This window comes from Urocampus carinirostris, chromosome 1, assembly GCF_059441175.1.
Source record: "Urocampus carinirostris isolate Australia breed hairy pipefish chromosome 1, RoL_Ucar_1.0, whole genome shotgun sequence".
NCBI lineage: Eukaryota > Metazoa > Chordata > Actinopteri > Syngnathiformes > Syngnathidae > Urocampus > Urocampus carinirostris.
Genome location: NC_142349.1, coordinates 5,593,414 through 5,616,006, shown reverse-complemented (window position 1 = coordinate 5,616,006; position 22,593 = coordinate 5,593,414). Strand labels below are relative to the sequence as shown.

The following is a 22,593-nucleotide window of genomic DNA, read 5'->3' as shown; positions in this document are numbered from 1 at the left end:
GCATGTAACTCACATGATGCAAGCTCTCGTCGGTCTGTTGGCGCTAACCCAACATGACCCATGTGAAACCTGAGCTCAACTTTGCCTTGTCACTTTTGGCCTCCAGTTGAAAGCGCATCTATCCACAACGACACAATCGGATATGCATGTACGCATGTTCACACTGTGTACCCTCTCACACACATTCATGCAAAAAATACACACTGGGAATACACGTAAGAAAAATTTCAACACACACGTATTCATTCAGATGGACAAGATAGCTTTGTGTTTAACTGTATGTGACATACATTTTTTGACTCATGCGCACATGCAAGTCAAGCTTTGTTAAATAAACAAAGACCCTGCCCTTAGTCAGACGAGTTACTTACTTATCTTATTGTTCAGCACTTCTTTGCACACTTTGATCCCTACATGAGAGATTACTTCTTGAGCATCCTGAGTCAGAGCTTCTTTGTTGTCATTGTCAAATGCAAATAAGTCGCTTCTTGCCCGAGATCTGCAGAATCAACAACTTTGAGCTCGGGTTGTGTAAAGCCAAAGGTTTTAAGTTCATGTTGACAGAAATTGGGTTGAATTTTTTTAACTGTTTAATATTGTAATTCTTTCTTTGACTGATGTGAAAGATTTATTCATTCATTTATTTCTATTGTGCTTTGACATAATTGTCAAGTCCTGCAAGATCAAGGATGAGCAAACTTTTGCAGCCGCATTGGGTTCAAAATTTGGTCAGGGGCCCAGGCCTGAAGACCTATCCAATTATTCCCGTTCCCATTTATGAATAGTTATCGAACATCTACACTTAATACTTTTTTAAAAATTTGTTTTCAAATAGATTTGTTTCACTAAATTGGTTTTAAACACTCCGAATCACAGCAAAACCTATTTATTAGGTCCCTGTTTTAAGCACATAATGGGATATTTAGTTTTGTAGTATTTCTGCTTTGTTTTTGTGGAATTTCTGTACTATTACTGTTGTAGCATTTTGTAGTTTTTCTGTACTATTTCTGTAGTTATTATAATTTTTTGTAGTATAATTGTAGAATAGAATAGAATCAAATATACTCTTATTGTCATTGTTACAAAATGGGTTAACATATTGTGACAACGAAATTGGGCATGACACTCCAGTTTCACACATTCACAGTGAGGTAAAGAAACCACGAAAAAAAGATACAGAGAAGATAAGGTTATAAAACAAGGAGGGTAAGGTTATAGTTATAATTTACACAATATTTACACAAAGAAATGACGGCATGTAGGATGTTACATACAGTTGGTATCGTAAGGGTTTCTGCAATATGCATTTGGTGCAAAAATAGTCAACATAGTGCAAAAAGAATAGTCAACATTGTGCAAGGTGAGCAGTAAACATAGTGCAGTCAAAATTGTGCAAGAAACATAGACATGAGTATCATTTTACGTTCGTATGAGGTAGTGTGTTTGCAAAAGTTTTCAGTTTTTTGTGCGGTGTGCGTTTAGGGTGGCAATGGCTCTGGGGAAGAAACTGTCTCTGAGTCTGTTTGTTTTTGTTTTGTGTGACTGTAGCGCTTGCCGGAAGGCAGCAGGTCAAAGAGGTGGTGGTCGGGGTGAGAAAAGTCATTGATGATGTTTTCTGCTCTGCTGAGGTAGCGAGAGCAGGCAATGTCCTCCAGACTGGGTAGAGAGCAACCGACGATTTTCTGGGCTGTTTTGATGACCGTCTGGAGCGTTTTCCTATCTGCTGCTGTGCACCCAGCATACCACACCGTAATGCAGTATGTTAGAATGCTCTCCACTGTGGCTTTGTAAAAGGACACCTGCAGCTGCTGTTTTAGATGATTTTTCCTGAGCACTCTCAGGAAATGGAGTCGCTGCTGGGCCTTCCCTACCACCGCTCTGGTGTTTACAGACCAGGAGAGGTTGTCGGAGATGTGCACACCCAGAAATTTGAAAGCGTGGACTCTAGAATTTAGAATTCTATTGTAGAATTTCTGTAGTATTATCTCTTCAGTGGTATTTCTTTTGTAAGATTTCTGTAGAACTTTGTCTACAGTATTTTTGTAGTGGTATTTTTTCTTATAGTGTTCATGTAATATAGAGGTATGATCTTGGGCCCGGGCCTGAAGACTTACCCAATTATTTCCGTTCCCATTTATGAATAATCATGAACATCTACACTTCGTTCTTATTTTTTAAATTGTGTTTCGAATAGATATGTTTCATGAAATCGGTTTTGAAACACTCCCAATCACAGCAAAAACTATATATTAGGTCCCTGTTCCATGAACTTAATGTGACATTTAGTGTTTTTGTATTGCTGTTGTATTTTTGTTTAATTTTGTTCAATTTAAGTTACTATTACTGTTGTAGCATTTTGTAGTCGTGCTTCTTCAGAAATATTTCTGTAGTTAATTTTATGTCGGTTTTTTTTGTAGTATTTCTTTAGTAGTACTTCTGTAGTACTTTGCCCATAGTATTTCTGTAGGGGTATTTTTTATTATGGTATTAATAACATATAGAGGTAAGATCTTGGGCCCGGGCCTGAACTCAGCCCAAGATCTTAGACATAAATTGTCAATAATTAAGTCGGCCGGGCGGAGCTTATCTCTCAGGTTTTTTTTTTTTTTTTTGTGAAGGATCTACTGTAGTTTGCGTATTTTATTACTGTAGTGTTATTTTTGTCGTATTTTTAGTGTTTCTGTCGTGCAAGTTCTGTAGTCATAATTTTGTTGCATTTTGTATTATTATTTCTGTACTATCTTAGAAGTATAGCAGTATTAGTATTACTTTAGTCTCATTTTTTTTAGTCCAATTATTACTGTAATTGTATTTTTGTATTATTTGCGTATTAGTATTTCTTTAGTATTCTTTAGTATTTATGGGGTATTTCTGTGGTGGAAAAAAATAGAGGTTTGAATTCTGTACATACATAAAACGTTCTTAAAAAATTGAAAACCACATCGTGGTTCACGGGTCTCCTAACTGCATAGGTCGTCGGGGTACCAATGCATAGAGGATGATGGAAGTAAGCAGCGCGTGCATGAGTCTGATCTATCACTGCTATGCTCTTGTCCCTCCCGATGGGTTTATGTCTGGCAAGTACGGCTGTGGTTTGAGATATCCTGGCCATGATTTCTGGTTTTGACCCCTCTCCTGATATGACAGCTCCAACATAATTCTTTTTTTTTACATTTTCTAGCCCTCTGCTGTTGATGTTGATGTTTGTGGTGATACTTTGGGGATTGTTGGTCATTACTTTTTTTTTGTGCTGATTTCCATTCCATACTGGCTTGATTCTTTTTGCAGGCAATATACCAGATCTCTGACTTCCTGTTCATGTCCTGTAAATTCAGAAAATATCATCCCTTAGGGGATGAATAAAGTATCTATCTATCTATCTATCTATCTATCTATCTATCTATCTATCAGCAAAATGGAGGTTAGTGATGTTGTGTCCCCCATACTGACTGTATCATGTTGCTCCAGAGCTGTGGACATGATCATCTGCAGGAAGATGTTGGATAAAGTTGGAGATAGAATGCAGCCTTGTCTCACTCTGACTGTGGTCTGAAAGCACGCTCCAATGTTACTATTGATCAGTACTGATCTGTTGGCATTGGCATACAGTTGTACTTCCACATCTTTAAATCAACAAAAACAAAAACGTGATAGAAGTTTCCCTGGTGTTGTTGAAACTTCTCACATAGGATGCAAAGATTAAAAATCTGTTCTGTGGTGCTCCTTCCCTTCCTGAAACCTGTTCTTCGTCTAGAATGTTTTCAGCTTGTGGTTTGAGTCTGTTTGTATACTTAATACACAAAAAAACATTCATTCAATCGCATTTTCCAGTCGCTTGTCCCAACAAGGGTTTCCTGGAAGCTGAGCTCCTCTCAGCTTGTAAAGAATGGATGGTGGACATCATGGACTGGTTGCCAGCGGGGCACACAGAAAACCCTTTACATGCTCACTCATGCGTAAGGATAATTTGGACCTACCTATAAAACTGCTGTACATGTCTTGGGGATGAAACTAGAATACTCTGAGTCAGATCCATCGACATTTCGTTCTGTATACACGTGTACTAGAATGACAATAAAGTAGATCTGAATCTGAATCTGAATCTGAAAAAACCATTCAGGCAACATGTAAAATCCCAAATGAGAGGCCTGTAGCTGGACTCAAACCCGGGATGTCTGAACTGCAGGCGGACGTGATAACCAGAAACCTAGCATGCTACCCTGCAAAATAAAAAAGCAAGCATACCTAAACATGTCTGGGAAATTTGACTTATTTTCCACTGGACCACACAATTCCTAAAACCCCACATCATATACGTATACTTCAATGATTCCACGTGTCGCCTAAACAGGAACTCAATAATTGTGTCTTCATCTGATCAGGTTAAAGATCTGACGTTTGATTCCTGAGTGATCACAAGTTCCCATGCAGTCCTGTCTCCAGCCATCACCTCAACCGTGCATGCGGGAAGTGGAGGGAAAGCCCCTTAAATCCCGACCGTCTGTGTGGCCTAACAACCCTAAAATTTAACACTTATTTAGCATTTAAGTACCTTTGTTGGACTGATTGAATTCATGTTAGATAAGCAGTATAAAACGTCTAGCTTATTTAAGTGTCCCTATAAAATCGATTATGCAAAAATTGTGGAGGACACATAATCAAGCAGACTGGAGTGGGCAGAAAGCAGGACCGCCCCGGCTCTGGCTTCAAGTCGTCTTCGCTTTGCTCCATGACGGAAACACAACCCCACAGGGACTATTAGCCTATATCCCATTAGCAGCGGGAAAAGTCACCAGGTTGGCGTTCCGTGCCAATTTTGTCAAAGTTTGGGACTCAAAAAGTATGGGGTTGTTTAGTTATTGGGGCTATTGCCTAGAATTTGATACTTGACCACTCCACCCATGTCCTTAAAACGCCGCTTTTATTTGTAGATAGCTTAGTCCTTCTCTCTCTCTAACCCTGTGCCCTCGGCCTCTATCTAAGATTATGCCTGTTTGTGTGAATGACCGGGAATTTTTTAGCACCTCTGCGTGTCATTTGTGTGGTAAAACGGTCTGCTACTGTGGCAAATTTTCGCAAACACATGAAATAAGTTCACCCTATACCCCTGCGACCAATCATGTAAACAAAAATCTGTTAATCAGTTGTCACTATGGCACAGAGCCAAAAAGGTCTTTTCGTTGCATATCTTATTGCTTTGACTGCTTACTATTGCTCTGAAACAATTGAAATACAAGGGTTTGATTTTTTATATATTTTAAATATATATTTTGTGTATATTGTGGCTTTATTTTGAAATTGTATTGTTGTGTATACCATTTGCACATTCTGACATTGTTTTCTAAACATTGTGCAGTGCAAGTTATATTTGACATGTTGACAATGTTATATTTGAATTTCTGTTACATTGCTGCTTCTTTATTTGACTCTCTTGGCTTTTGTTCTGAAACAGTTGTGATAGAAATGTATCCAACTATTTTTTGTTTACCATTGTAGTTTAAATTGTAGTTATTGACTTAAATTGTAAAATATTTAGTGCCTAAAACCTTATGTGCTCTGTTATTTTTTTAATCCAAACCAATTCAAGGGGGCGTGTTCATTTATTTAATGATCATGACATTTACAAGCAAAAAGTATCGGTATTGTATTGTAGTGATTGATACTACCGTATTTGCTTGTATTGGATCGATACCAAAATTCCAAAGATCACCCCTACTCTGTACTAGAAACGGTACTTGATGTAATTAAGATCCTAGGTACGACCTAATGAAGTCAATAATAAAAGCTCTAAATGTATCAATCATAAGAGACCAAGTGTGGAAGAATTGCCCCACAATTGTGTCCATTTTGTTTGTTAGCCGTTGTACTTTGCCTTTTGGATTTATGGATTGAGACAGGCATTGCTCAAGGCACGTATTGTTCATTCCCTGGAGAAAACAACCGCAAACTGACTCTGTAATGTGGAAAGGAAGCTTTGGGTCTCGCCGTTGACCGACTTCAAAGTGTCCAGAGTGGCCGCTAATTGGCTTTTGGAGATTTTCTATTTAGATGCCATTGCAAGACTGGCACCACTGCACAGTTGCTGTGGGAAGCCCCCTAAAGAATACACTTCCTTTTTTCTTCTTTTTGGACCATTTCACTCTCCTATTACCATTTACACACGTATTACTCGTACAACCTTGGGGTCCCTCCAGTAAGTCAGTGAGGAGAACAACAATTTTTTTTGACTGTATTGAATCAGAAGAATGCGCCCATAAGATCCGTTCCAAAGATTTTGTTCACGAAATAATTCAGCGCTATGTCATTCAGTTCGGCGCCTCATTCCAAACTCATTACGCTCATCTCATAAACAGGGATTAACAGATAAGGACAAGCGGATTTGATGAGTTAACTTTCAATCGACACACACTCACATGCACACACATAAACGCGGTATTTAGGACATACCAAAGACCAGAGACATATAAAATGCATCCATTTATTCATTGTCCAGACATTTATCATCACGGGGGTCCTGGAGCCCATCCCTGCTGACTTCGTTTAGTGGACTTGTTGTCAAACCAGTAACGGACAGATGAAATACCTCGACTTCTTTTTTCGGGAAATCATTGCATATTAACTAAACAGTTTAGACTCATTTCATACAGTATTTGACAGGGTAAACATAACCCAAATATAAATAACTTTTCTTTTTTGTATTACATTTGACATCATAGATTACTTAAAACAAAGGTGACTCTATTTGGACTAAATATGGCCACATTGGAAGTACAAAACACTGAACACAAAATTCGACCATTCGCTTGTGATTTCCCTGACAGAATGAGAGCCATGATGGACGGCAGAAGAAACTCAGAACATAGCAGTTGAATGAGGAGTTATTTTGAAACAAACATTAATAATAACGACAGAAAAATATAACCACAACTTTTTACAATGGTGATTTACTGCTGTGCATTGGGCTGTGCCAACCGGCAAGGTTCTGGATCGATTTGAATTGTATCCATCTTAGAGGGCAATGTTTATCTGCAAATCAAATAGAGGGACTCGTAGCCCCAAAATTATTCCAGGACTTGCAGTGAGCATTTTTTACAAGGTACTTTGAATTATTTTCAAACAATTTTCTTTTAAGTAGGTACAAGTCATGTCGGAGACACTCGATATAATTAGTTAGCTCGTGCTAACTGGTTAACGTTAGTGGCTTACTGTTGCCATTTCTTACTATGTAAACGAGCTGCTTTTATTCCAATTAACCGCCGGTTCAAAACAGTCATCTTCCGAATATCACATGTATTGAAAACTGTTATGTGCTCAACCATGAAGCTCACTGAGCAAAATTGACCAAATAAAAAATAAAGAATTATAAATGGATAAAGCAGAAGTCAAACATTCAAAGTAAATATTTTCAACATGCTCAAAAGTGATATCCTTATAAGGTGGAAACGCCCTGCGCTTTACTGTTCTTTTACATGCCTGGAAAATTTGTTTGTATGTGTGTGTGTATCTCAGGAGGAAAACTGTATAGGTCGGTAGTTAACACCGATTTTGGCTAACCTGCATTGGCTCCCAGTTAGCCATAGATGTGACTTCAAGGTTCTCTTAGTATTGTACAAAATCATACATGGACTTGCTCCCTCTTATCTTTCAGATCTGATTTGCCCCTATGTCCCGTTCCGAAGCCTACGATCTGAGAGTGCCGGTCTTCTGGTGATGCCAAGAGCAAAGAAGTGTTCTGCTGGTTCGAGAGCGTTCTCCATCCGGGCACCGGTGCTGTGGAATGCTCTTCCCCCTGAGATCCGATCTGCAACCTCAGTGGAAATGTTTAAGTCTAAACTTAAAACTCACTTCTACTCCATAGCATATGAATAACCTACTCTTCTCGTCGGCTGAAAAATAGTCTGTGTAATATAGTGTAATAATCTGTGAAGCCCTTTGAGACTCTTCGTGATTTAGGGCTATACAAATAAAGATGACTTGACTTGACTTGACTAGCAGTGCTAATGCTATGCTCAGTCTCTCTAAATACCTCACTTTGTACTTGCCGACAAGGTGAGCCACTTCATCTGACGGCTGTACAATATTCTTTTGGCAAGTCATTGCCGAAGTTGTAGAATAGTAAAGCTTTTAGGTTTTAGTTATTGTTGTTCTCTACTGTTTACAAGTCTCGTCCGCTGTTTACTACGTATGCCTACAGTCATGATGTCGTCACGTAGTTAGGACAAAAGGGCTATGTTTGGTGTACGCATAGTCGGATCAGGAGGCTTCTCCTGCTCCTGGTAATTAAAAACTAGTACTGGGTGTTTCATGTGGAGGAGCAAGAAGGAGATCCAACTACAAATCGATCTGTGTACTTTATGGGTTCAGACGGGTTTTGAAGACGAGATACACGAAAAATCAATCCGTATTTTGGAAAAAAAACATTACAATTTGTTATCGGATCTAGGCATTTTACCTGCAAATTCATGCCTGGACACCGTCAACTAATACCGACCTATCCCATACATTCTTGACAAGCTTCGATCCAAAAAAACCTTTGAAACATACACGGTCATCGTTTAGTTGTCGGACTAGTAAGTAGTTGACGTTGTTCTGGTATCAAGTTGTTGGGAAAGACAACTCGTCATTCTTCATCAAATACAGATCTATGTTGTTAATTACCCTCAACTTTTCCTAATTTCTCATCTTCAACACCTTATCTCAACTTATAAGGGAGTCGGATGGTTTTGTATTTAATCTTCTACCATGATCTCTTGTCATCCACGATGATGCATTTGACTAACACTTTTCTTCCCTTAAAAATCTTCTGTTTTTCTTAGACAAGAACAAAAATCTTGACTCACGACTAGTATTTTAGTCTACGGCTGTTTATCTTGAATCGATCTTCGAGTCTGTGCATTAATAAATCGCATTCAATTTCTGTTTTGGTAAAAGTACAGTAATGAGTTAAAATTCCAGTGCCAAGTTATCATCCCTTAGAAAGGCATCACGAAAAATAATCATGCCTTCGTTGAGTACGATGAAGTTACGCGACATATTGTGACTACAAAGCGTCAGAACAACTCCGTTGTGGTGAATTATTTCAAAAGCACCTTATTTCAGCAAGAAAAAAAAGGGAGCCAAAAGTGTTCTGCAGGTGTTAATTAAATGTGTTTATTGGATTATAACACCAGGCAACTCCTTAATTAAAAAAGGACATTTATTTTGTGGATCAATAAACATTATACAGAATTTGACTTTATTACGAGCATAAGTAACACACTTCTAAGTATATCACATATATCCCTTTTTTTCAAAGTGTGTGTTTTTTTAAAGAAAGAGGTCATGCATTTAAACAATGTTTGTTTTTGTTTCATTTAAATAAAACACATATAGCAAGAAATGTCTTCCGGACATCCTAAACATAATCTAAATAAAAACCGAACAGGTAAAGCTAACCTCGCCCCTTTTAGAGCAGGGGTCGGAAATCTTTTTGACTCAGAGAGCCATAAAAGCACAATTTTTGGAAATTTGTTTCAGTGAGAGCCATATAATATATTTTAAGACTGAATTCAATTAAATGTAAGCATAACAAGCGTCTTAATTTATTATTTTGAATAATAGAATAGAATAGAATAGAATATGCCTTTATTGTCATTGTTACAACATGGGATATGCTGTGACAACGAAATTGGACGACTCCAGTTCCACATTTACAGTGAGGAAAGGAAACATATATGTCTTAAACAAAGACACAAAGGAACAAAGAACTAACTGACTTTGTTGTCCTCGGGGGTTGTGAGGGTCAAACAGAGTTACAACCGAATGTTTGATCTTACATTACATTACTGTTTGATCTTACATTACACATAGTCCAGCGTTTTTCCGAATTGCTCAGTCCACAATTGAATGGATTTGGGAGTCCACAATTGAATGGATTTGGGAGTACAGTCAATAAACATGCCCGATTAAAGTCGCCGTCGACGATAAAGCTCCGTTGGGGTAGTGCAAGCTGCTGTTTAGCAGCGGGCAGGAGATTTAGCGCTATGCTAACGTTAGCATCTGGTGAAACTGTTAGCGGTGGAAAGTATACAGCAAACACAAAGACCACAGTTAACTCTCCCGGTACATAGCTAGAAACTCCATATCGAATGAGCAGTGTGTGTCAATGGTTCCGCTATTATTGTAGCGCGTAGTCTCCAACCCCTGTTTTTACCGGAGTCTTCGTCTCGTTCGAGCCGGTGATGTAATGCGGCGTCGGGAAAGCCAAGACTCCGTGATGGCAAAAAAAAAATGATGTTATAATACTCACCATTAATGCGTCTTCTGGTGCTGCATGGATTTGCTGATGGTTTTGTAGTCTGGTTGGTACTTGGTGAGTTTAAGCTTCATGCAGGCATTGAGGCCTTCATCCGTTAAACGTGATCGTAGGTTGGAATTGATGTTTTTGAGATGTGAAAATGACTGCTCACATGAATACGTCGATCCAAACATTGTCAATACACCAATACTCACACGCCTCATTGTGTGGTATGTGACTGGAAGCGCGTTCCAAGCTTTGAGAATCAGCTCGTCTTTGGGTTGAAGTTTGTCCATTTCTGTCCTCATGTGCTTGCTCGCCAACTCCACTTTCTGTCGTGCAATTCTTTCCAATTTTTCATTCAGTGATTTGAACTTGCTCATCCTCATCTCTGAGGCCTTCAGGTCAGCCACTTCTGCTTCAAAATCTACCAGGGAGACATCAGGAATGCAACTCAGGTCGGCTGTGTTCAGTGAACACTCGTTAGGATGGGTGGTGAACTTAATAAGACCACAGTGCTCACGAAATTCTCCAAAGCGCGCTTTGAACGAGTGGAGGAGACCGGATGTGAAGCCAGCTAGCTGGTGGAGATGTTTTGAGTGGGCTCACTTGTTGTGTATGCCTCTGTAAACTCTGTTTTTCGAAATGTAGTAAGCGACCTGTTTCAAAATCCTTGATGAAGAGCTCCAGCTTGTTTTCAAAAGCAAACACAGCGTGTTGAAGGAATAACACTGTATTTCCAACGCCTTGCACTTTAACGTTGAGCTGGTTTAGATGTTTGGTAATATCCACGAGATAATAGAATTTGAGGAGCCACTCAGTTTTCGCTACCTCAGGATGCTCTTTGCCTTTCATTTCAAGAAAAATCCGTATTTCGTTGAGGCAAGCCGTAAAACGGCTGAGCACCTTTCCTCTTGACAACCAGCGCACATTGCTGTGCAAAAGCAGACCGTGCAAAGGAGGCATGGCGTGTGTCGAAGTGCCGCTTAACATTCGACTGTTTCATCGATGCAATTTTGTCATTGCAAATTAGGCATACCTCTTCACAAAGGCAAATTCTTCGGTCTATTTGTCCTGAAATGTACGATATTCATCATCTTTTTTTCGTTTCGCCATCTTCTCCGTCGAAGAGTTAGCTTTGAGCTAATGACCAACGGCCAAGTGCCAATGGACGCTAAAGGGGGCGTGTACCTGTGCCCCCAGTAACGGCCAACATAGGGTATTATCATCCAATTAAAATAGACAATCGCTCGTGCAACTGCAACTCTGCACAAGACATGATCAATAGAAAATCGATGGATGCATTTAAACAAACGATAATTTTTTTAAACCCAAATCTGCGAGCCAGATTTGCGAGCCAGATGTTATCATCAAAAGAGCCACATCTGGCTCGCGAGCCATGGGTTCCCGACCCCTGCTTTAGAGCCAACAATCCATAATTGCTATGGGCGTTTTGTAGATTTGGTGATAGGTGCTATCTGTCTGAAAAGAGAAACCAAAAGGAAAACTGGACAAACGATCAAAAATGCAAAATATAATTGTGACCGGAAAATTAGGGATGTTTTATACCAGATTTTTAATGCTATCAATACAATGACTAGTACTACCATCAACGCAATACGGATATATTTTGATATGCATTTCTAAAACAAGTGTCATAACGTTATTATGTTGTTAGAACATTATTATGGTGTAAGTATTGTTATTATTACAAGGCTGTTGTTATTAGAATTTGGGTTACAACCTGCCCAATCAACCCAAAAAAGTGTCTTCTTTAAAAAGTGTCCCTTAGTGAACATACAATATTGGGATTGGAATTATCATTGTCGTTGATAACAACGTAGTTCACATTGCTGACAACAAGACTAAAAATGGCATTACGTGATAAACATGGAATACTTAAAAGAGAAGAATTAGATAAGAAGAGATGTTAGATATCTAGCTATCTAGCTATCTATCTAGACAGCTTTTACTGGTTTACCCGTGCCGTATCATACAGGTGCCCTGCCCTACCCTTAGAACACGTCCAAACATCCCACTGTCCTTTCACAACACCTTTCCATTCATTTCTATCGCCAACAAGAGCTTTAGCTTCCACTACATTTCGACCGCTTATCCAGTGCACTCATAACACAATATTATTTGCAGAAGTCTGGGGCAATGATTACAAAAGTTCACTACAGCCCCTTTTTATCCTCCAAAAATGTGCAATTAGAAAAATACACAGGATAGGATATCGAGATCATACTAATATTTTATTCCTGCAGTCCAAATGATTAAAAATAGATGATTTAGTAAAGTTTTTCACTGCAAAGAAACATAATGCCAGAAAACATCCATTGATTATTCATTCGGAAAGAAGGAAATTATAACTTAAGGGGCTGTAGTGAATTCATGATCCCAAAGGTGAGAACCACCAGGAGAAGTATGTGTGTGTCTGTGTGTGTGTGGAGTCAAGCTCTGGAACGGGTTGCAAGACGAGATCAAACAATGTCCAACTATTTACTTGTTCAAATTTAAATACAAAAAAACATTCCTGGCGGAATACAGAGATGAAGAATATCGGGTATGAGTGATACAAGTGGGAATAGTGCGTGTAGAACTATGATTAACTTTGTGTTATTGTTGCTGTTTTTATATCATAACTGTTATTATTAATAGTATCACAATTGTTATATAATTGGTGTGTTTAATAGGGAAGATGAAGGGTTGGGGAATATAAGCATTTGCTTCTGACTACCCCTTTTCGAACATATTATGTAATATTATTTTGTTTTTGAGTTATTGATTTTGTTCAGTTTTTATTTTAATGTTCGAATAAAGTATTGATTCATTCATTCATTCAATCGCGGCCTTCAGCTTGGTCTCCTTCCATTTATTTCTGCTCTGTTCGCTCCTCATCCATTATCTCCATGTGTCCAAACCAACCGAGTACTCTCTCATGCTTGCTCAGTTCCACTCCTCTAGTTCTGTCTCTTGTCTCTCACAAGTCATATATATATATATATATATATATATATATATATATATATATATATATATATATACACACACACACACACGTATATATATACTGGACTGTCTCGGAAAATTAGAATATTGTGATAAAGTTCTTTATTTTCTGTAATGCAATTAAAAAAACAAAAATGTCATACATTCTGGATTCATTACACATCAACTGAACTATTTCAAGCCTTTTATTATTTTAATATTGCTGAATTTGGCTTACAGCTTAAGAAAACTCAAAAATCCTATCTCAAAATATTAGAATATCATGAAAAAGTATACAAGTAGGCTATTCAACTAATCACCTGAATCATCTAATTAACTCGAAACACCTTGCGAGGGTTTCCTGAGCCTTAAAAACACTCAGCTTGGTTCAGTAAACTAAATCACTGCTGATCTGACTGCTGTCCAGAGGACCATCATTGATACCCTCCATCAGGAGGGTAAGACACAAAAAGAAATTTCTCAAAGAGCAGGCTGTTCACAGAGTGCAGTTTCAAAGCATATCCACAAAAAGTCTGTTGGAAGGGAAAAATGTGGCCGGAAACGCTGCACAACCAAGAGAGATGACCGCAGCCTTAACAAAATTGTGAAGAAGAGCCGCTTCCAGAATTTGAGGGAGCTTCAAAGACAGTGGGCTGAAGCTGGAGTCCAGGTATCAAAAGCAACAGTTCACAGACGTGTCCGGGAAATGGGCTACAATAGCCGTATTCCCATGGTCAAGCCACTTCTGAACTCAAGACAACGGAAGAAGCGTCTGACTTGGGCTATGGAGAAGAAGCACTGGACAGTTGCAGAATGGTCCAAAGTCCTCTTTTCAGACGAAAGCAAGTTTTGCATTTCATTTGGAAGTCAAGGCGCCAGAGTCTGGAGAAAGGCTGGAGAAGAGCAAAATCCAAGTTGCTTGAAATCCAGTGTGAAGTTCCCACAGTCAGCAATGGTTTGGGGAGCCATGTCAGCTGCTGGTGTTGGTCCACTGTGTTTCATCAAGTCCAGAGTAAATGCAACTGTGTACCAAGAGATTTTAGAGCACTACATGCTTCCATCTGCTGAAAAGCTCTATGGAGATGAGGATTTCATTTTCCAGCATGATCTGGCACCTGTCCACAGTGCCAAAACCACCAGTAACTGGTGCACTGACCATGGCATCACTGTCCTTGATTGGCCTGCTAATTCCCCTGACCTGAACCCCATCGAGAATTTGTGGGGTATAGTTAAGAAGAAGATGAAAGACACCAGACCTACAAATGCAAATGAGCTGAAGGCCGCTATCGAAGCATCCTGGGCATCAATAACACCTCAGCAATGCCACAGGCTGATTGCCTCCATGCCACGCCGGATTGATGCAGTAATCCCTGCAAAAGGATTCCCAACCAAGTACTGAGTGCATCAATGGACATTTTCAAATGTTTGATTTAGTTTTGCTGTTATAAAATTATTTTTTTTACTTGGTCTGAGGAAGTATTCTAATATTTTGAGATAGGATTTTTGAGTTTTTTTCAGCTGTAAGCCAAAATCAGCAATATTCAAATAATAAAAGGCTTGAAATAGTTCAGTTGATGTGTAATGAATCCAGAATGTATGACATTTTTGTTTTTTTAATTGCATTACAGAAAATAAAGAACTTTATCACAATATTCTAATTTTCTGAGACAGTCCAGTATATATATATATATATATATATATATATATATATATATATATATATATATATATATATATATATATATATATATATATATATATGCTTCTCCAAAACGAAATTGTTTTTTCAAATGCAAAATATTACAAGCAGTTGAGCCGTTCTTGTACCTTTTGCCACAGACAAAAATTCTATCTATCTACCCTTGTCATATCCCTCGAGAGGGGTGACAGACAAAAATTACAGCGCGCAAAACAAAAGTGTATAATTACATCGGAAATAACTCCTGTCTAGTCAGACTGAATACCCCCCAACATGCAAGCACTGGCTGCAACTGTCTGGGTCACCATTGCGGCAATGGACTGGAACTTCTTCAACCTGAAGCTCAAAGTAATTTCCTGTAACTCTAAAATATATTTTTCCCACAGATTTCCAGGATGCATGTGGTCACCGTAAAGTCATTGAGCAGCTCAGGAACACCTTTTCCAAAAATGGCTCAAACTGTTCTTTTGTTTGTATATTAAAACCGCAGGTGACTAAGTTACGCTAAGCTAAGTAACATGCAGAAGTGGGCCCTCAAGGCCTGCAAAGACTTATCTACTGATCTAAAGAAATATCTGAATCATGTGATGTAAATTGGATTCTGTCCATAATTCCAGGTTATCTGTCAGTTCCTTTCATCTATTGCTCTAGTTTTGGATGTGTGCTTTCATATCGAAACATTTGACCTATCACATTTTAGCCATTACTTTTTGCCAGACTCGGGAATCTGCCGGGAGGCCTTCAACACAAGTTCTGAAGGCCCCTGTAGCATAACATGGCGTTGTTGGTTTAGACCAGTGGTTTCAAACTCGAGTTACATGGGGTGAGGATGGGCAGAAATTAGGTTTTCCACAAGAAAACCGCTGATAAAATATTTAACGGTTCTCAAATATCTTTTTTGAAGCCAAAGAAAATAAGATTAAAACAAAACATCAATAATTATTATGACAACAAATCAGCATGGTCCACACTAACATTTTTTTAATTCACAATTTTTATTGAGTTTTTAAGTTTTCCATCCAAAAATTTTATAAAAATAACCCCCCAAACAAACTCCAGATCAGTTTTTACATGTGGAAGAAAAGAAAATACTACACTAAACGAGAAAGGGCTCCACTGAGATTAAAGTGTAATATTTGACTCTTAGGTATCGCTACATTATGTAGTGCAACTGGAAACGAGTGTTACAATGCTCAAGGAAGAATACGAAATACGGAGACTCATAGAAACCCAACTGCCCCATTTTTATTCTCTTTGTTTTTGGCCAGCCATTTGCGAGGTTTTTGTTTTTTGGTTACCTGTAGGAGCAAGATGGCAGACAATTATGTAAGGTATATGTGGCTAATTTTATGTAAATTTAAATGTTAATTTATCGACATACACATATTTTAAAACTTGCAAGTTTATGTAATAGTTAATGCATTTTTGCTTAAGGTTTGATTCAATGTTATTTGTCTAATTAATTAAACTTTTTTTTACTACTAGATGGTGCTAAAAGGCCAAAAGGTTATCATCCAATTTAGATAACCAAACGCCAGTTTATTTTCTCTCTTTCAACTAAAACATGTTCAATAACAGGCAGAATACTGGCAGGTTGTTCCAACAATATTTCAGTAATTTATACAATTAGAGCTTCGGTCAAGAGTCCTGCGGCATATCACTTTGAATATTCATATTATTTACACTCGTGGTTAACAAACTCCTAAGGTCATAAACATGCTAGCACAAAATGGAGCCTGATATCGAGCTGACATTTCCTGTTTAAAATCATTAATTCCATTTATGTCAATGCAGTTTATAAACTGGCACATCACTCACTACCTGATGTTAGTTGGGATCGTCTACTTAAAACATCTATTCCGCTTGAAATGCACTTAAGGAATTCAAACGAGAATCTACACTACCGTTTAAAAGTTTGGGGTCATATGCACAGTAAAGAACCACATTTCACTGCACAATGAAATTATTACTGTGCGATCCACACAGTTGCCAGTGTAAAAATAGAAATTAAGAACTTATATACATGTATCCATAAAAGTATTGAAGGATAAAAATACAAGATTAACTTGAGATGAGTTGAGGCAAATAAAAATAAAACACAGTTGAAAGTGACCGTAGTGCAAGAAGTCCTAATATGGTCCAGTTTAAAGTGTCTGTAGTGTAATAGTCAAGTCAAGTCACGTTTATGTGTATGGACCCGGTCGCCCAGCCTTTCACGGGCGTATCGAGGCTGAATCACGGCCAGAAACTTCTGCCCGTAAAGCAGACGCTGTTGGACGCTTTGAGATCGCCATATAGACGAGATACAGCAGTGCTTTACACGCGGTCGGAAATTCACACGCGGTTGGCCGCGCAAAAAAGTTTTGCGCTGCTCAAAACTTTAGACCACGTGTTAACCGCGGGCGGCACACGTGGTACACACGAGGCAATGACGCGGAACGACGTGCTCTGGCCGCGGCCAGGGCGTGGTTACACGTGGGTAGGACGGAAAATTTCAGCGGGTAATCGTGGGTGGAGCACGGTAATAGCACGTTCTGCGCCTGTATCGCGGTGTTATTACATGAAATTAGCGTGTTACGCGTGTGACGGTCAAACGCCTTTCTCCGCGTATATACAGCGCGGTTTGCCGAGCACACGTCAGTTGTGCTCGAAACGTCAAGGGGTGAACATGGATCCCCGTCACCGTAGTGACCTCGTCTTAATCCATTTTTATTTCTTGACATTTCTTTTCATTTCATAAAAAGATAATAAAATAAAAATGAAAAACTTTTACAATAATAACATATTGGCTTCTTCGGTGCCATAGCTTGAAATCTTGATCTTCACGGGACTGTTTCTTGAGCGGTTATGATTTCTACAGTGTTATGCCGAGAAATGCATCCCTGCCGAGATTTGCATCCCCTCACTACTACAACCACTTTTACCTCGTTTTATCTCACTTTTATATCACTTTTAGGGAATGTAATAGCGAACATATAACCAAATCCACTTCGTCTTGCATTTGTTGGGAATGTAATACAGCTTAAACCTTTCCGTCTTTGTTTTTGTTGTGAACGTAATCGAACGGTAATGCACACCGTATATAAATCACTTTTGAGAACTTTTATGCACTCTACCGTAAAGCTTATTATGCAGAAATAAGCTTTATGGTAGAGTGCATAACAGTTTCAATACGAGCGATTTGAATAGAAAAAGGCAAAATAAACATGTTACCTGCTCAAAAGTGATTTGTATACGGCGTGCATTACTGTTCGATTACATTCACAACAAATACAAAGACGGAATGGTTTAAGTTGTATTACATTCCCAACAAATGCAAGACGAAGTGGTTTTGGTTATATGTTCGCCATTAAATTCCCTAAAAGTGATATAAAAATGAGATAAAACGAGGTAAAAGTGGTTGTAGTAGCGAGGGGATGCAAATCTCGGCAGGGATGCATTTCTCGGCATAACGCCGGCTCGGCAGCTTTTATACCCGTGGTCCACACGAGAAAATGACGCGGAAATGACGCGATGAGGAAGCGGAACAGTCGCCGGCGTCTGTTTTGCGGGCATACCACCGATGAACAGCGGGTTGGCCAATTTTGCGCATTTTCCATCGCGGGCAACCACGGGCAAAAAAAAAACCGCAAAATTTTACCCGCGATACAGACGCAAACGGCTGTGTGACCGGGCCCTAAAGCCCTTAATCACAGGGAGTCTCACAGGGAGTCTCAAAGGGCTGCACAGACGACAGATTATTGCAAACCACAGACTGTTATCACACCATCCCCTGATCTAAAACCTACATGAGGGCAAGGAAAAATTCAAAAACCTTGAGAAGGGACCGCACATGAGGTAATCCCCCTTCCAGGATGACCAGGCTGCAATGGATGTTACAAATAATCGACAGATATTGTGAACATAAAATATAGGTTGTTCATATTGTACAGAATAGAAGTGTGTTTTAAGCCTGGATTTAAACAGTTCCAATGAGGTTGCAGATCGAATCTTAGTGGGCAGGGCATTCCACAACATCGGGGCACAAATGGAGAACCCTCGGAACCTGTGGTTCTCTTCTTGGCTCTTGGGATCACTAGTAGACCAGCAAACGTATGAATTATAATCCCTGCATCGGACTGGGACAGCATAGGACGAATTTTAGCAATGTTGTGAAGGTGGAAAACAGCTGTTTTAGTAATATTCTTAACGTATGTTTGGAAGGACAGATTGGGGTCAAATGTGACACCTAAATTTTTGACTGAGTAACTCTGGGTGATATTATATTTGTTAATGTTAAGAGAAGTTTTTGAGAACAAGTCACGAAATTTAGATGGACCAATAATTCACATTTCAGTCTTTTCAGAATTAAGGAGCAAGAAGTGTGTGACATCCATTCTTTTATCTCAGTGAGGCAGGCCTCCAAATTTCCACAGTTTAGTGTGACAGATTCCTCCATCGGAAGATAAAGTTGAGTGTCATCTGTGTAGCAATGGAAACTGATAATAAACTTGCGAATAATATCACCTAATGGAAGCATGTGAATGCTGAAAAGAAGGGGGCCAGGCACTGAACCCTGTGGAACACCACAGGTAACCTTTAAGGGTTAAGATGTAATTTTACCATATCGAACACAGTGTGTCCTATCTGAGAGGTTGGATCTAAACCATAAGAGGACGGTTCCTGAGAGACCAATCCATTTTTCCAAACTGTCTTGTAAGATCTTATGGTGCACAGTGTCAAAGGCAGCACTAAGGTCCAGCAGCAGCAAGAGTGATCAGTTGATTAAAACCAAATGTGTCAATTAGAGACCAAAACACAACAGTGAGTGAACTGAGTGGGGAATTCATATGAATGCTCAAGTATCCCATACTTGTTATTTTTTCTGCATAGGTTATTAGGTCAGACAACAGTTCAGAGAATTCATTTAAGAAAACCGAGTTTGGTCCTGGGGCGCAATAAATAGTTACTACAAAAATTGACATGTAAGAGGACCACATGACAAGAGGCTCAAACGCCTTATAATTATTAGAGGCGCAGGGAGTAAATTGGAGTATAGTGTAATAGTGTAGTGTAATTTATTTATCAAATGAGTTGTCCAATGACTGTCTTCTGCCCGTATTAACATCTTCCTTTTGTTGGCCAGTTTCAGATATTGCTTTTTGTTTGCCACTCTGCCTAGAAGGCCAGCATCTCATCGCCTATTCACTGTAGATGTTGACACTAGTGTTTGGTGGGTACTATATAAAAAAAGCTGGTAGTTTAGGACCTGCAAGACCCCTATTTCTCAAACTAAAGACTCTAATGTACTTGTTATTTTGCCACTTCTCTTTCTACTCTGATTAGAGCCTGTTTGTGCGGTTCTCTGAAGGGAGTAGTACAAACCGTTGTAGGAGATCTTCAGTTTCTTGGCAATTTCTCACCTTCATTTCCCAAAACAAGAACAGACTGTCGAGTTTCACGCTTAAGTTATCTTTTTCTGGCCATTCAGAATTTTCTATCAACCACCACACAAGTGATATGTTCCATATACTTGACTATCTCAAAGGAAGATCAGTGTTATAGCTTATCTAACCAGCTAAACCTTTTTCAGCTCTGTTAACACCATTGCACAGAGATTTTTTTTTTATCATCCATTAGCCTTCTAATGCTGTTAGCAAACACATTGTAGTTTTACAAGACTGGATTGCTGGTTGCTGGAAATGGGCCTCTATACATCTATATATTATCCATGTTTAACTTTTCTAGGGTCGTGGGGGTGCTAGAGACCATCCCAGCTATCTTCGGGCAGTGGGCAGCGGACAACCTGAACTGGTTGCCAGCCAGTCGTAGGGCACACAGACACAGACAACTCACTCGCTCATTCACACCTAGGAACAATTTGGACTGGCCATGTTTTTTGAATGTGGGTGGAAACTGGAGTGCCCGGAGGAAACCCATGCAGGCACAGGGAGAACATGCAAACTCCACACGGGGAGGTTGCAGTAGCTGGACTTGAACCCTGAACCCCTGTACTGTGGAGCTGTGCGCTAACCACCCAGCCGGCGTGCCAACGCCTCTATATAAATATATATATATGTATGTGTGTGAAAAAATTACATTCAAAACAGACATTTACAGCTTAAAAAGTGATTTAAGTCAAGTCAAGTCAAGTCATTTTTATTTGTATAGCCCTAAATCACGAAGAGTCTCAAAGGGCTTCACAGATTGTTACACTATATTACACAAACTATTTTCAACCGACAAGAGGAGTAGGTTATTCGTATGCAATGGAGTAGAAGTGAGTTTTAAGTTTAGATTTAAACATTTCCACTGAGGTTGCAGATCGAATCTCAGGGGGAAGAGCATTCCACAGCACCGGTGCCCGGATGGAGAACGCTCTCGAACCAGCAGAAGACTTCTTTGCTCTCGGGATCATCAGAAGACCAGCACTCTCAGATCGTAGGCTTCGGCCCGGGACATAGTGGCAGATCAGATCTGAAAGATAAGAGGGAGCAAGTCCATGTATGATTTTGTACAATACTAAGAGAACTTTGAAGTCACATCTTTGGCTAACTGGGAGCCAATGCAGGTTAGCCAAAATCGGTGTTATGTGATCGTACTTTTTTGTCCTGGTTAAGAGCCTCGCTGCGGCATTTTGTACTAGCTGAAGAGACTTGATTCTGGACTTCGGGAGACCGGAGAGTAGTGCATTGCAGTAATCGAGACGGGAGGTAACAAATGCATGAATTAATGTTTCCGCATCAGACTGAGACAGTATTGAACGGATTTTAGCAATGTTGCGAAGATGGAAGAAGGCAGTTCTAGTAATTTGTTTTACATGCATCTCAAAGGATAGTTCAGGGTCAAATATGACACCTAAATTTTTAACTGAGTCACTCTGTGTGATGTGACATTTGTCAATGTTCACAGCAGTTTTTGAGAATAAGTCCCGGCATTTAGAAGGACCAATGACTAACATTTCAGTCTTTTCAGAGTTAAGACGCAAGAAGTTGAGTGACATCCACTCTTTTATCTCAGTGAGACAGGCCTCCAAATTTCCACAGTTTAGTGTGGAAGATTCCTCCAACGGAAGATATAGTTGAGTGTCGTCTGCATAGCAATGGAAGCTGATATTGTACTTGCGAATAATATCACCTAACGGAAGCATGTAAATGTTGAAAAGTAGGGGGCCGAGCACTGAACCCTGCGGAACACCGCAGGTAACATTAAAGGGCTCAGATGTCGTTTCACCATATTTAACACAGTGTGTCCTATCTGAGAGGTAGGATTTGAACCACGAGAGGACAGCTCCTGAGAGACCAATCCATTTTTCCAACCGTTCTAGTAGGATATTGTGGCGCACTGTGTCAAAAGCAGCACTAAGATCCAGCAGCAGCAAAAGTGATGAAGCGGCAGAATCCATTGACATTAGGAGATCATTTGTTACCTTGATCAGAGCTGTCTCAGTAGAGTGGTTAGCCCTGAATCCTGATTGCATGGATTCAAAAAGGTTATTCTCCGATATGAAAGCATTCAGCTGCTGTGCCACTACTCTTTCGAGTACTTTAGAGAGGAAAGGTAGGTTTGACACAGGTCTGTAATTACTTAATATTTCTGGATCAAGGTTGGGTCGTTTCAGTGTGGGTTTAATAACGGCGGACTTAAA

At 39.4% G+C, this 22,593-nt stretch overlaps 1 protein-coding gene across 1 annotated transcript in view; it reads right to left on the bottom strand.

Moving 5' to 3' along the window:
• Positions 1-22,316, bottom strand: part of lrrc24 (leucine rich repeat containing 24) — a 322,288-nt gene extending 299,972 nt beyond the window's left edge. Inside the window, exon 1 of the mRNA XM_088348354.1 lies at positions 21,304-22,316. The gene's annotated coding sequence lies outside the window, so the exon portion shown is untranslated. The remainder of the gene's footprint in view (positions 1-21,303) is intronic.
• Between the last annotated feature and the right edge of the window lie 277 nt (positions 22,317-22,593).